This window comes from Thermobia domestica, chromosome 14 (genome assembly GCF_964235325.1).
Source record: "Thermobia domestica chromosome 14, izTheDome1.hap1.1, whole genome shotgun sequence".
In the NCBI taxonomy this organism is placed as follows: domain Eukaryota; kingdom Metazoa; phylum Arthropoda; class Insecta; order Zygentoma; family Lepismatidae; genus Thermobia; species Thermobia domestica.
In genome coordinates this window covers 74,794,960-74,811,836 of record NC_137467.1, presented here as the reverse complement: position 1 = coordinate 74,811,836, position 16,877 = coordinate 74,794,960, and the positions used below count along the sequence as shown (strand labels likewise).

Here is a 16,877-nt window from a genome sequence, read left to right as displayed (position 1 = left end):
CAGCGTGTCCATAAAGTCCGTTGCAATCTGAAAAATCTGAAACGGTGAGACAGATATGAGAACAGAAAAACATTCTTTCATCACTTCAGAAGTACAACGTATCAAAGTAACGACGTCTTTGTCTCGGTATTTTTTGAACAAGTTATAGTATTTAGGGAATGTATAAATAGAATATTTATTTTGATGTAAAATAATGTTTTTCCTTAATTTTTCTAAGGTATAATTTGAGATGTCAGCTACAGATGACAATCGACATTATGTATCTAGTTCAGTCAGTTATGGATTAGCATATTTTACAACGATTATAGTTAATTTCTTTTCTTTTTTTCAATGTCAATATTCCTTGCGAGTAAATCGATAACTTTTGTTTAGTGTACTTTAATTTGCGTTTTATACAAGCCGCTATCTCCATACTTTTTAAATAAAAAAATACTAGTTTACGTTTTATTCCCAATCATTTATTACCCTCACAATTTACAAATAATATTTTTATATAAACCGTTTCTAATCACTCTATTAGGATCTTGAGTTTCCTCTCTAGAATTGTTGGAAACAATGGGGAGTTTTTATCTAGATGGTATAGATGGAAGAATATTAAGTTCTATTTACAGAAATACATATAAGGTAACCAGGAAAGTTCTGTCGCTTTTTCACTCACCACCTTTGAACATCGATATGTCACGTAAGATGTACCTGGAAGATCAAAAATAGTCCCCATCAGCGTCGACGACCTTCTGCCAACGTTCTGGAAGGGCATGGATTCTGTCGCGGTAGATCTTGGTAGACTGTGAAGCGAAGAAGGTATTAAGTGCATTTTGCACCTCTATTAGGGATTTGAACTGGCGTACTCTAGGATGATTGTCCAAATAATGGAACAATTAATAATCGGACGGTGCAATGTCAGGGAAGTATGGTGCATGCAATAGAATTTCCCATCCAAGGCCTAGAATGATGTCCCGGGTCATCCTAGACACCTGGGGCTTAGCATTGTCCTGTAACAGGAGGACACGTTTGTGATTCAGAAGTGCTGGCTCCAGAGATTTTAGTCTTTCTTGAACACGGCTCAACTGCTGACGGTACACAGTTGCATTGATGCTCTGACCAGCTGGTAGCATTTTTCGATGCACGATGCCGCCTGCAGTCCACCAAACACACAGGAAAACCTCCTTCTGGCACAGTTCTGGTTTCGACTGTTTTGGAACCAGTTCATGGTATGCTAACTAATGATGACGTCGCCGTGGAGCTTCGTACAGGACCCACTTCTCATCACATGTCAACATTCTGTCCACAAATGGCTCCTTCCTCAGACGAGGCAGCAAAGAAACACAGGTGTCTGCTCGCGTTGCCTTCTGGCCCGGAGTCAAATTATGTGGAATCCATCGAACCAACTTTAAGTGCTTTACAAGTTGATGGAGCTGCCGAATGGTTTCTCCACTCACACTTAATTGTAGTACCGGTTTCTCACATGTTTGGTCACTGTTCGCTTCAATTGCTGCCTGAAGATCTTCATTTTGTACAAGTGTTGGTCTTCCGGCACGCGGTGCATCTTCGAGGGTTTCGTCACCGTCCTTAAACTTGTTAAACCACCGCTGCACTGTTCGCGTAGTTACGACACTCTCATCAAAGACTTGGCATATCTTCCGCTCCACTGCAGCAACGTTTGATTCCATTTTGAACTCGTACAGCATACTTAAGACGCTCTGTGGATGTCCCTTGTTCACTCTGTCCTTACTCAGGTTCACGGTGTAACTACTACAACCAGGTAATATGTTGGATACAGTCACACCAACGACTGACCTTCGCCTTCTCTCGATTTGCATTCAACTCAAGCTGTGAAGGCCAATTGAACACAGACCTCCACAAAATGCGACAGAACGTTTTTGGTTACCTTTTTATAATAAACACTTTCATTAAGTTTTATTTTTTGTTTTTTCATATGGTGCGCATATGACACTATTCATGGGAACTTCTTAGGTTTGGCTACAGATTATAAAGTAGGATATTTTATATACTTTTAACCTAGGGTGACCAACCGTCCCGTAAAAACGGGATTGTCCCGTTTTTTCACTACCATTCCCGGTGTCCCGAAAACTTCTCCCGGGACGCCAAAATGTCCCGTATTTACGTACATTGGCTACAAAAAACCTTTCGAATCGCTAAAATTTCCTAATTTATATTATTATTTTCTAAGCTATGTGATTATATTGGAATATGTCTAATTACTGAGCAACGTCATTACGATGTTTGCAATATTGGATGTGGTGGCTGCACTGTTTTCCCTCCTAGGCCTCCCCCTCCAAGACTCCCACTCCGCAGACGACAGTGCAAGGGGCTGAAAGTCTTATGAAAAACAAACTGTTTTTACTCTCTGTTTCGGGCGGTGGAAGACTAAGGCGCTCTTACCAGTACAGTACAATGTTTCCATGATTTGACTAAGATGTAACATACTGTCATTTACGAAAGGGGAACAAAAGTATAGAACTATAAAAGTGAAAGTAAAAAGAAAACTAGCTGTAAGTGAAATAATGTTTAAAAGTAAGAAAAACCAAATAAAGGAAGTTGGAATCCGATGCTCAGAGTAGTTTGTTACAAGTTCTGCCACTGACAGATTTTCTTGATTGACAGATATTGATGAATGTTTTATATATATTTTAGTAATGTTTTCAAAATTTCATTTTTTGTTAGTTGCTGATAGTTACTTGTTATTTAATTAATTCCACAACCTTCTCAATAGATTTTACAATAAAAAAGTGAAAATTTGCCCTTTTTTGTGAGAGATACAGAGAGAGAGAGAGAGAGAGAGAGAGAGAGAGAAAGAGGGAGAGAGAACGGAGAGGCAAAAAATATATATTTAGGGGAGTAACCTATCCAAACGTAAAAAATTGTCCCGTTTTTTCTAGTTGAAGATTTGGTCACCCTATTTTAACCATATCAAGGGTCAAAGAGTGTTCCTCTGTCAATGTAGCAGGAATTTGGGCTAAGATCAGCGTAGTTCTTGAAATGGATAGACGACTTCTTTCTGATCTAAAACCACACAACTTTTATTTTCGATATTTTTTTTCACAACTCATCCTTTGCTCATGAAACTGTCAAAATGGGATTCGTGGTACAGAAACAATAGGAGAGAATCGCATAGCAAAGTGCCCGTTGCCACACAGAAAGTTACATAAGAAAGAACCTAGAGAATCCGTGTATTTCATCGTCAGTGATTCATTATGTATAATGAAATAGAACAAAAATAACATAGTAACCATAGCGTCCAATTGTCAATCTGTATTATCAGTTACGAAAGTAAATAGAGTTGGTACTGTTTAAAACAAGAGAAGTAAAGTAAAATGCAAGTTATCTATCATGCTGTTGTACCAAAGTATAATACTTACATGGGAGGAGTAGACCAATTTGACGAAAGTATAGATGCTTTCAGAATAGATCCTGACTTTTCTCTACGTCTTCATTGCAACTCTACCGATGAAAACTACCCTGCCCCTGTAACCTCTCACAAACTGAATCCTTAACGAGACTCGCGAGCTCAGTTCTCAACGAGACTCACGATTTCTAATGAGTGACGAGATTTCAGGGTAAGACTATGAGGGAAAAAAGGCTCTTCCCGCTATTTGCTTTTCATCTAAATGCAGCCTGTCGAAATGCCTGGCAAATTCATCAGGTTTATGTTATATCAATGTTAGCAAGGAACTGACCGCAGGAGTACTGCTAAGTGCTTTTCCATTGAAGCATGCCTATCCAGCGAAAGTGAACAGTACACATAATGTTCTGTTCATATCTGAGATGTACTACCATGAGCAAAATAAATGACGCGTCTCTTTATTTTGAAATTTTTTGAAAATATCTCTGTTTTCTTTATATGTTCGAAATTTCGGAAGGTTTCCCCAGCAGGACAGGTTAATAACAAACCCGTTTTTAATATTTGTGTTATATATTAGCTTAAAATAAATAAATTAGAAGCAAAAAACATTAAATCGACAGAAATCTCGAGAATTACCAACTCTACTAAAGTGGGAAATTTTCAAGAACGCGAGGGAATTCTGCAGTTCAACACGAAGCAGCGACATCTATGTCACTGAGAGAAATGTGGATAAAATCTACAAACGAAACTTTTAACGAAATATTTCTAATATGTCTTATTTCGTGCATTATCTGCAAACTCCAAATATATGAATCTATGCCAAGTATTAACGTAAAGATAGAGCAAAAAGTGGAAATTGTCTATGGAAAAGGACGAATTGGTAGCGCGACCGTAATGGAAAATCGTCTTTACCGTAGAACAAGGTCAGTTCACGTAAGGAAACAAATAGCTCAGTTAGTTAAAACAACTAGTCTGTATGCCGAAGGTAGCGGGTTCGAATCCAGATCGAAGTGACGTTGTCATTTTTATTATTATGGTTATTTTATTTATTTTTTATGTGGGAAAGAATCAAATTGTAACATATGTGTAAAATTCATGACGATACCAAAAAAAGAAAAAACGTCGTTGTTGCACTTGCATTAGCATCCCTAATTTTGTTTGCAAAAAGTTTAGTAATTATTTCCCCTGTGCTCACTGCTCACTATACGTAATGCTCGCTGGCGCGTTGTTTCCCAGTAAATGTTAATCCTAATTTGGAGAATTTTATAAAGTTTCACAATATTTCTCACTAGATAGTCTTCTATCTACTTGTTTGGATATTTTGATAACATATTTCCCTATTAAATGTTTAATTTTCCCCAGATGTTTAATTACGAAAAAGTTTTACAATGTATTTGTATTAAATTGAAATTGTTTTGAATTTACCACATGAGATAAGTAGCTCCGAAGGAGGAAAACTCAAGTAATTGATATTCTACGTAAAAGCTACCTATTGTAGAATGATGATACTTCTTGCCATCAGCACATAATCTTCACGTTAGGGAGTCAGACAGAAAAAAATTATGGTTTTTCCTCCCTATGACCACCCATCTTAAACCTCTACATTCCATTGTTCGTCTCACAAAATTTCGGTGCTCCAAAAACATTCATATAATAATAATAATAATAATAATAATAATAATAATAATAATAATAATAATAATAATAATAATCCTGAATATGCCATCCTTACATAATGTAAGGATATCTTAGTTTCTTAGTTTAAATCTTAGATATCTTAGTCTAAAGTGCTTTCTTTAGTAATTATTTGAACAACCATGTAGGAGGGGGTGCGGCGTTATATTTTGCCCCTCTCATTTCAGTACCCTTCCAACAGAAAGTAATTTCTCATAAGCAGGGTAGACAAAATGAATAAGAAATATATTTACAGCATTCTCTCCCCTTTCATGATTGGAATATCACGTAGCATTTTTTTATTCTACCAAAGATGGCCCTGTGCGGTTAGGGGTAGGTAACTAAAGAAATACCTAATATATAGCGCCCCTTGATTGTAATATTACCGCTTCTTTATTTGTACGAGGGAGCCCCAACAAGGTGATAAAAAGAATAGGAAAAATGTCTATTGAATCCAGTGGCGGATCCAGCACAAACTTCTGGGAGGGGGGTAGTGAAAGATTCTTTTGATGATGTGAAGCTGTCACAAATTACCACTTAAATAAACTAAACATAATAGTGGGGTGAACTGGAACCCAGTCACTTTAAATTGATGTAAAAGTTTAATTTTTGGCTTCATATTAAAGTTTTGGTTTCAAATGAAAATTTCAGTCCCAGTGGTCAAGGATCAAATCCCGTGGGGCTCTTCAGTGTAGGCTAATACGGGCCCCTTATGAGAAAAGGCAAAAATATTAAAATGTTTTTAACGTTCGAATTTTTCGTCTATTTTAAAGAATTGTTGGGCTTCGTATTAAAGTGTTGGTTCCAAATGGCAATTTCAGTCCGATGGAGAATGATCAAATCCTGGAGTCGGGGGGGCTCATCAGTATAGTGTGCTACGGCTCCATTATGGGAAAAGGCAAAAATATGAAAATGCTTATAACTTTCGAATTTTTCGTCTATTTTAAAGAAATTATTGGCTTCATATTAAAGTCTTGGCTTCAAATGACAATTTCAGTCCTTGTGGGCAATTATCAAATCTCGGAGGGCTCTTTGGTGTAGGGGATTCGGCTTCTTTATGGGACAAGATTCACGTAATTGATATTGCAAAATTGTTTTGTATACATTAGTGTAAACTTGCACCATTTGGTTAATTTTACCTCTTATATTTTGCAGATTTCAAATTCCAAGCATAGTTACTTCTCAAAGCTAAAAGGCACTTACTAGTTTCATTAAAAGGAAATGTCTTTTATGAAAAGTTGTCATGGAGTAGACGAAAACAGGCACCCAAACATTGGTTGAGTCGGACGGTTGAAACTTGTTAAGCTCACTTCAATTATTATTATTATTATTATTATTATTATTATTATTATTATTATTATTATTATTATTATTATTATTATTATTATTATAGAGCATTCATGGGGTCCGTGGCTCGACTCCACTTCGCGCCAAGTGAAATTTGAGGTAGACAAATACCGTGTGCATGGGTATGGGTTTTCTTGGAATTTTCCATTTTCCTCCCACTTTCTTCATTTCATCATTTCATTCATCATCATTCTCCCTTAGCGTAGGTGCATAATCGTGCAACGTTAAACTAGATATTCCATTTAATTTTAATTTCAATAATAATAATAAACAATTAATTCAACTGAAAGAACTGTAATTTATGTTGACGGCAATTATCATAAATATGCAACCATTATAAAAACAATGCTTTGAGTAGAAAGATAATCCTTCCCAAGTGTTAACGAATGCGCACGAGATAAGACGTGTCTCGAGGAAGAGACGAGACGCGCTTTGTGACATCCAAAAGAAGACGTAACAAATGTTTTGGACACGAGATAGCTTTTAAAATGTCTCGTCTTGTCTGGAATGTTTCGAAAACAAAAGTCTAAGTTTTAAAATTATTTTTAAAGATCTATTCTCTCTAAAGTAGCTCTCTGCCTTAAAATTAATAACGGCATTTGTGATTTTTTTAAAAAATAAACAATGTCTAAAGTTAATAGTGAACTTTTCGAAAAGAAGTTTCATTAAGGGTGAACCTGAAAGATGTCCACAAACTTCGGAAGATGATTCGTGACATCAAAAGGAGACAAATAGCCCTCTTGCAGTTTTCGAGTTCAGCTTCGTTGTCGAGATACAGGGTTGCCAACTGGTCGTGTTTGAGAAACTCACTGGAAATAAATTCAACTCCAAGAATAAGCTACTACAGGTCAATTGACTTATACCATGCTGCAAGGTTAAATATTTGTTTATGAAGTGTGTAGAAAATTTGCCAGTGTCCTTTCTGAGAACATCGTAGAGAAAAAGTCACCTCCAAGAATAAACTACCCCTCGTAAATTTTTCTAAGAGAAATATCTGATACTAAAATATAGGGTTGTTAATTAAATATTGATTAATGAAAAATAAACAAAATTGTTAAAACCATTTTGGAGAAAATAGCTTTTTTCGATTTTCGGCTGTTAGTAAACCACACTTATTTTAGGCGGTAGGAAAAAAATGGGAAAATCTCCTGTAGGAATACTATGTAAATCCTAAGTTTAAAATTTGGTGTAGATACGTTGAACAGTATGGCCTCTAGGCGAGTGCACAGAAAAGTGTACCGAACGGACGGAACAGAAGGACGGGTATCGAAAAATCACATTTCCGGTATGTAGACGCCATGAAGTATGTAAATCCGTTGAAATCTGAATTTGATATACTATTTTCACAATCACCATATTTTCTTCTCTCTTTTGTCGCTCGAAAAAGAAAAGCCTGAGTTTACCACAAAAAGCTAGGGTGTTTACCAAAAAATATTCAATTACAGAACCACCGCACTAAACTTTTTCAATTCAATTTCTTAACTGTGTTAGGCCGAAGTTCTTACTGAAGTGTGAATTTGGATAATACAAAAAAAATCGTATTATTCAAATACATCGAATGTCAGATTATCGAATAAAAAACTTCGATTGAAGAAAATCCACACTACAAAATTAACTCACACTTTGAGCACATTTTCATTAGACATATAATAGAGCAATTAATGCAATAATTGTTTATGAAATATGAAAAAATCAAATGAGTCATTTTCGAGAAAGTCGTTCAAAAAGAAGACGTCAGAAGTAACCTACCTCTTGTGAATTGTTTCGAACAATGAGTTAAGATATACTTTTGCTTATTAATGAAATATTTATTTGCGAAATTTGAACAAAATCGCCTGTCGTTCGAGAAAATTGTTGGGAAAAACCTTGACCCCCAAAATAATCTATCCGTCGTAATTGTTTTTCCATAGAAATGACTTATACTAAAATATAGGGTTATTAATGAAATATTTATTTATGAATTATCAATAAAATTGTCCACGTAAGTTTTGAGAAAATCGTGAGGGAAAAATAACTCTCCGAATAAACTATCTCTTGAGGATTCTTTCAGGGCAAGCGAGTTATTCCATATTATTAGGTTTTTAATGAAATATTTATTTCTGAGTACGAACAAAATTGCTTGATCAAAAACACCCCCAAGAGTAAACTACCCCTCGTATATTTTTTTTTCAGGACAAACGAGTTTTGCCATATTGTTCGGTTATTAACGAAATATGTATTTTTGAAATACGAATAAACTCTTTTGAGTCATTTTTGAGAAAATCACCCAGACAACACACTCCACCAAGAATAAACTACCCCTCGCATTTTTTTAGGACAAACGAGTTATTTATGCCATATTGTTAAGTTATTAATGAAATATTTATTTATGAAATATGAACGAAAACACTTGAGTCCATTTTGAGAAAATCACTGAGAAAAAACTCACCCCTAAGTATAAACTACCCCTTGTAGATTTTTCTCAGATAAATGCCTTATACCACAAAATAGGGTTGCTAATTAAATATTGATTTATAAAAAAAGAAAGAAAACAAGATCGTTAGAGCCAGTTATTAGAAAATATATTTTTTCTATTTTCATCGTACAGGAAACTACCCTTGTTTTGGGAGTGGGAGGGAAATAAAAGAAACTATAGGAAATACTATGAAAATCTTAAACTAAAATTTGGTGCAGTTAAGTTGAACGGTTGGCCTCTAGGCGGGTGCACAGAAAAGTGTAGCGAACGGACGGACGAACAGATGGACATGTATCAAAAAATAACTTTTTCGGTATTAGGGGCCATAATACGTGTAAATTCGTTGAAATCTCAAATTTGATTTTTTTTTCGATCACCATACTTTCTTCTCTCATTTCTCACTTCAAAGTAAAAGGAACTCAGAACTACAGATAAGAGACACCTACTTTTACACATAGACATTTATTGATTTAAAACTGTTTTAGTTTGTCATTTCACTTCCAATTGAAAGGTTTTACCATGACTAATGGCATACCAATGACGAGACGGAAGTTTTGAGGAAGTAAATGCATTCAGAAGTCTAGACTACATTACGCCTATCAGCCTGTTTTTACTTGTTGACAGTTGTAATTTCGTCCAAACGCTACATGAAATAATTCTTGGTTGACGTCATTGTGTTACTATTTTAGTATTGTTCTCTTCAGACTTGGTTGAAGTTTTGTCTTAACGGTTATACATTTTTTCTTTCTTATTTCATCGTTACACATAAGAATAAAATGTTCTGGTGAGTGGATAAATTCGAACCTACGAACATTGAGTTTTCATTCTTCCAACACATTACCAATGGACCAAGCTTTGTCTTCACGTTAACGCACGGTTACAGGGTTTATTACGATTTAAATAAAATGGCTGGCTGTTAGAGTTTCCTGCCCAAATATTTCGATAAAAAATTTTCATTGCTTCGTAGAAACGTAGAGCAATGTTTAGATACACATTTTAGGATAGTGCATTTTAGTGTATATAATAATTTCATGCCAGATAAAAGCTAGATAAGTTTTGATAAAATGTTTCATATGTAGTTCTCAATAATAGGCTTGCTGTTCGGGGTGAAGTTTCAAGGTTCAGCATTGACTAGCAGTTTTTGCTATTAATATCCCTTCTAACAATATTGGCAGTGGACAAAAGTTAGCCCGTGTTGAAGCTTTTTGCTCCTAATTTAATTATTTTACTTTATTATTATACGAATATATTGAAAATTGTCAGCAGGCACGTATACAGTAATTTATTTCGGAAGGGGCCCGACTTCAATATTAGGATAAATTATAATAAAATTTTAAAAGATAATCCCAAAAATTAGGCTAAATTTACAGAAAAGTTGGGATTTTAGAGGGGGCCCGGACCCCCTGTACCCACCCCTAAATGCGTCCTTGTTTGTCAGTAACGTTTCCTCATTTTGAAACCCTCAAAAACTTCGGATATATAAAGGGAAAAGAGTTATTTTCGATAAAATATCACTTCAAGGAGACACGACAGTTTTATTGCACATGGTGGTATCCAACGTTCACAAGGGCAAGAATTCCTTCCCTTTTATTCTTTTGCTATTGTGCTCTATCGAAAGGTTAGGTTTGTAAAATATTACTCTTACAAACAAGCGTGATTGGCAGATAGGAATACTGAACAGAACTCCACAGAAATGCATGCTGAACTTACGTTTATAGCTACTCTGGTGATTTGGCCTCAAGGTCAATCGAGTGGTAATTCAGTTCCTTCTCTGTTCTTGAGCCATGTTCGTATTACTTCGAACAGTTTTGCTAATGAAAAGCATGCCTCGTAATATAACATACTTCTTTCGCGTAAGAAATCGAAACTCAGTTGGTCACAGCAACTTTTGTTGCCTAACCATAACGGCCTAGGGTCGTCTTCAGTACAATAAAAAATGTTACGTGATATTCCATTCACGAAAGAGGAAAGGTTACTTTAAATATATTTCTTATTCATTTTGTCTACTCTGCTTGTCAGAAATTATATACTTTCTGTTGAGACGGTGCTGAAAAGAGCAGGGGGGGGGAATAAAACTTCGTGCACCCTCATACATTTTAAATTTTGTTACATGGTTGCTCAAATTATTACTAAAGAAAGCACTTTAAACCAAGATATCTTAAGTTACATTATGTAAGGGTGGCATATTCAGGAATAATAATAATAATAATAATAATAATAATAATAATAATAATAATAATAATAATAATAATAATAATAATAATAATAATAATAATATGTCTATGGAGAGCCGAAATTATGTGACACGAATCATTACATGTAGAGCTTTAAGATGAGTGGTCATAGGAGAGGAAAAAACAGGGTTTTTCTCTGTCTGACCAACGTAAAGATTATGTGCTGAAGTTAAGAAGCATAATAATTCTACAATAGGTTGCGTTTACGTAGAATATCAGTTACTTCAGTTCTCCTCCTTCGGGCAACTTACCTCATGTGGTAAATTCAAAACAATTTCAATTTAAGACAAATACATGTAAAACTTTTCTGTAATTAAATATATATAGGGGAAATTAAACATTTAATAGGGAAATCTATTATCAAAGTGTCCAAAAAAGTAGATAGAAGACTATCAAGCGAGAAACATTGTGAAACTTTATAAAAATCTCCAAATTAGAATTAACATTTACTGGAAAACATTCGTTATGCACCAGTGAGCATGTAGTGAGTAGTGAGCACAGGGGAAATTATTACGAAACTGTTTGCAAACAAAAATTAGAGACTCTAATGCAAGTGCGAGAACGGCGTTTTTTTTTTTTTGTATCGTCATGAGTTTTACACATATGTTACAATTTGATTTTTTCCCACATAAAAAATAAATAAAATAACCACAGTAATAAAAATTACAACGGCACTTCCATAGGGTTCGAACCCAATACCTTCGGCATACAGACTAGTTGCTTTAAATAACTGAGCTACTTGTTTTCTTACGTGAACTGAACCTGTTCTACGGTAAAGACGATTTTTCATTGTGATTGTGCTAAGAATTCGTCTTTTTCCATAGGTAATTTCCACTATTTGCTCTATCTATACGTTAATACTTAGCATAGATTCATATATTTGGAGTTCGCTGATAATGCATGTAATAAGACACATTAGAAATGTTTCGTTAAAAGTTTCGTTTGTAGATGCAATCCACGTCTCTCTCAATGACATAGATGTCGCTGCTTTGTGTTGAACTGCAGAATTCCCTCGCGCTCTTGAAAATTTCCCACTTTAGCAGAGTTGGTAATTCTCGAGATTTCTGTCGATTTAATGTTTTTTGCTTCTAATTTATTTATTTTAAGCTAATATCTAACGCAAATATTAAAAACGGGTTTCTTATTAACCTGTCCTGCTGGGGAAACCTTCCGAAACTTCGAACATATAAAGAAAATGTAGATATTTTCAAAAAAAATTCAGAATAAAGAGACGCGTCATTTATTTTGCTCATGGTAGTACATTATGTCATAAATGCATAGAATTCCGTGCAAAAGTTTAATGTTCAATTACATATACAATGCTGGTACAACTTTCATTCAGTCTGTACAGTTAACTTGAATGCCAGTAGCAAATTATTTGTGAAGATAAGTCTCTAAATTAAAATATTAGCAACTACTACAATTGTTTTTGTAATATATTAGAATAAAAAAATGTTATTATTGTAATGCCTAAAGATATCACAAAATGTGATATTTTGAGATTCAGGATACCCCTTATTTTTGATTCGATTCAACTTGCAGCCATATGTCATTTCCTTGTTCTCTCAAAAGAATAATACGTTCAATATGAAATAAATGGGGTATATCTTTTGGGTAGTATGTTGGAAAGAGTCAATATTATACATAATGTTACAAACATTTCTTATATGTTTCTTTAATACAGATGGGGGAATTTTAATTTTTCTTAAACTTTCTATCACTGTCTGGGATTACACGCCTCAGATCTTGATTGTGCTATAACTATGTTTTCTTTATACACATTAGTCCGCTGCCATACTTTTGAAATAACGTACAGTATCAGAATTGCTTTCAAAATGTACTTTTAACTGATTCAAAACCTATTTTATAACTAGGAAGCATTCTTGTTTTGATGAAATTCGGAATATAATTTGTGATTGCTTACTAAACTTCTCGCAAATGTGCAAATGTATGTTATTATATCAATGTAATATATAAAGTACCTAAATCTGAATTTCAAGATTCAATTTTATTGTAAATCGCTTCATAAGGTATAAATAAAGAATAACAGCATAAGGAAAAGGTAGATGCTGTGACACTTATCTTTTAAGAAAGGAGAGATTTAGGTGAAATACTTTTGCCACTTATCTTCTGAGCATACCGTCTTGAAATCGTCAAGCATCTCTAAAGAATATGTATGTTGAGTTAAGTATTATTATTATTCTTTTTTTAAAGATGAAAACTGTTTAAGCGCATTTATTCATCTATCTTTACCAAGGTTTGCTCTTGTACTATTATATATCGATTGCATAACAGTCATGTACTTGTTGCAAGAGAGAAATATGTAGAGTGCTATTTAGTCGAATACGTATGAAGACAAAATACAGAATAAAGTTGACGAGGCCTCACCGCCACGAGAACAAACCCTTCCATGCCCCCGACTAATCAGGAAAAATGTTCTCCAATTCCACGTATAAAACCTGGATTCTGGGGATGAAGGTTCTGTTCTAAGAAATTAACGGTTAAGAAAATTCGAGTGAGGTGCACGGATGAAATTTTGAAAGATTATATTATTGTATGACAGAATTTATCATTATTACCTTATCCTGTATTACGTATCTGTAATTTAGTCTTCTCTTTCTCTTCTACAAACTTCTAGATCAAGTACAGAAATAGCGTTTAAAGGAAAGAGAAAACTTATTAACACGAAAACTATGCTATTGGAGGAAAAGGTTCAACTTACGGTTCCCATCTTTTATGTTTCGAGAGTCTCTGTGCTTCTTTTGTCCTTTTTATATAGATAGCTTTCTATTTTCGATGTTTCACCTAAAAACTTCTTTCGCTATCTAAACGTTGGTTAGTTACTTTAATATTACATTGTTGTCTAACAATAGCATAACATTATTTATATCTCTAAATGCAGTAGAACCTGTTTCTTTAAATTTGACAATTATAGTTGAAAATGCCCAATTTAATCAACTCATAACTCATCATCAGAGACAAGCATTTAAAACCTGGAAAATAGACAAGCAAATAGGCACTTTCAATTTAAAAATAGGCAGTAAAGTAGGCACTAAAATGTAACTCGAAATAATGAAGATATATACTCAATGCATTTAAAAAATAAATTCAAATTATAGATAATGTTCAAAGAATAGAGAACATACCTCTTTGTTAATAACTTCTTTTACTGTATATATATATATATATATATATATATATATATATATATATATATATATATATATATAAGAAGCTTGACATGCTTTCTATGTATATTTGGTAAATACATTCTAAACAACACTTTATCACTACACATAACAGTTCAAGTTTTAATAACTTTATCAGTAAACATAGCAGTCCAAAGTTGTAGGGCATTTTATCACTACAAACAGCAGTTCGTAACTTCAGTTCACTATACTTTAAAAAGAACGTTAATTCTTTTGTGTATATGTGGAATGCTGGATCATACTTTGCCATTGCTTTCGGCGACAAGCGGAGTGAAGCTTGATCTTGACCTGCCCATAAGTTAGTTTCTCTTAATCTTATATTTCTCGGAAGAGGCAGAATCTTTTCTTGAAATACGAAATTATATATTTTTCCCAATTAAATCTTACCTTAAAGAAAATGCATAGAATAGACAACATTAGGCACTAAAGCAATTATTTAGACAGTAAGAGGCGAAATAGGAAAATAGACAAAATAAAATTGGCTTAAATTTAAACTACAGGGTTATTCAAAAAGAAAGAACAGATTTCAAACATTTATTTCTTCCAAACTATAAAAGATAGAAACATGATTCGAACGTTACTTGATTAAGAAAAGTTTACAATTTAAACAGCCCGGATAGAAGTTAGAATCACGGCTGCATTGGCGCTGTTGTTTGTTGTTGTTTGTCTGTAGTGAAATGGCGGCGTCACCACAGGAGAAGTCTTTTTGTGTGCTACAATTGGCGAAACTTGAGTCCATTGTTGCAGTTCAGCGAGCTTTTCGCCGTCAACTTAATAAACAACCGCCGCATCATAAGCAAATTTACGAGTGGCATCGAAAATTCGTAGAAGATGGTTGCATCTGCAAAGGGAAAAGCACGAGACGTCCACGCACATCGAACGAGAATGTCGAGCGTATTCATACACTTTACGAAAGGAGCCCAAAGAAATCCACATCACGAGGAAGCAAAGAACTTAACATTCCTCAACCAATGGTATGGCGAGTTCTAAAACATCGTCTGCACATAAAGTCATACAAAGTGCAGTTATTGCAAGCATTGCATCCTGACGACCACAACAAAAGGTACGGATTTTGTATTAGCATGTTACATGATATGGAAGAAGACAATTTTGCTCAACGATTAATTTTTTCCCGATGAATCCACTTTTCATCTTTCTGGTAAAGTTAATCACCATAACGTTAGAATTTGGGCAAGTGAAAATCCTGCGGCAGGTATTCAACATGAAAGTGATTCACCAAAGATGAACGTCTTCTGTGCGATATCTGTAACCAAAGTTTATGAACCTTTCTTCTTCATGGACAAACCTGTGACAGCATTAACCTATCTAGACATGCTTCAAAACTTATTATTTCCGCAACTTGAAGATGATTCAGATGACTTCATCTTCATGCAACATGGTGCCCCGCCTCATTTTTCTAACCACGTTCGACGTTACTTGAATGACACCATTCCAGAACGTTGGATTGGAAGAGGAGGAGCAGAAGATCAACTTTATCACCGGTGGCCTCCCAGGTCTCCGGGTCTCACTCCGTGTGATTTTATGTATGGGGTTACGTAAAAGACCGTGTTTTTATCCCTCCTATGCCTGACACTCTTGAAGGTCTACGACATCGAATTGTTGAAGCTGTGGATTCGATAACTAGAGACCAGCTGATTCGTGTATGGCAAGAAATGAGCCACCGTTTTGACATTTGTCGTGTAACACACGGTGCTCATATTGAATGCACACCATAATTACTAACAATAAATTATAAACTTTTATTAATCAAGTAACGTTCGAATCATGTTTCTATCTTCTGTAGTTTGGAAGAAATAAATGTTTGAAATCTGTTCTTTCTTTTTAAATAACCCTGTATAATCCTCCATATAAACTTTTAAACTTTATTTTTCATCATATCTTTAATATTAAAGAATAGGCATTTTGCCTAACTCCCGATTTCTACTCACCATGTTATACTTGTATGGCTCAACGACAGTTTGGCGAAATGAAGTCGGAGGTCAACTGATGTAGGCTTTACAGTAGAGTGTAAGTATCTGTGTTTTTGTTAAAGCTAGCATTAACAGCTAGAGATTTTATATTTGAGTAAAAATTGAGACTGTTAAGTACTACTAAGTTCAATATTAAATACATCTTCAGATGGATCTTCAAAAACATAAATACAAATTTCAATATCTGCATCTCTGAAAGTCCCCCTAGAAATTAATTTTTAGGACACAATTCTCCACTTGAAATATAGACACAAACATAGGATACGTTCTTCTCGAAAGTGGAAAAAACTTCAAATGTTAATACATTGTTATAGTAAGACAAAATTTCATACATGAAAGATTCATTCCCCGTGTGTCTAAAGAGAGTCTCTTATAAGCGCAACGACATAACGAGAGAGCAAAATGCTACTCCAGGAGCCGCCAACTTATTGTGCATGTTAACAGTAATAAAGCAAGTATGTACAGGGTAGCCAAAAAGTCCCTTTACATCTGGACTTATTTCATCCGTACGTTAATAATACTTTTGCAGGATGAACGCATTACTGACGCACTAACTACTGCACACGTTTCCTTTCGGGTTGACGGACGACCAGAACAAAGGCC

The 16,877-nt window shown here is 34.6% G+C and overlaps 1 protein-coding gene across 1 annotated transcript in view; it reads right to left on the bottom strand.

Moving 5' to 3' along the window:
- The window catches only part of LOC145670624 (O-acyltransferase like protein-like), a 430,615-nt gene that overhangs the window by 108,347 nt on the left and 305,391 nt on the right, over positions 1-16,877 (bottom strand). The gene's annotated exons all lie outside the window — the stretch shown is intronic.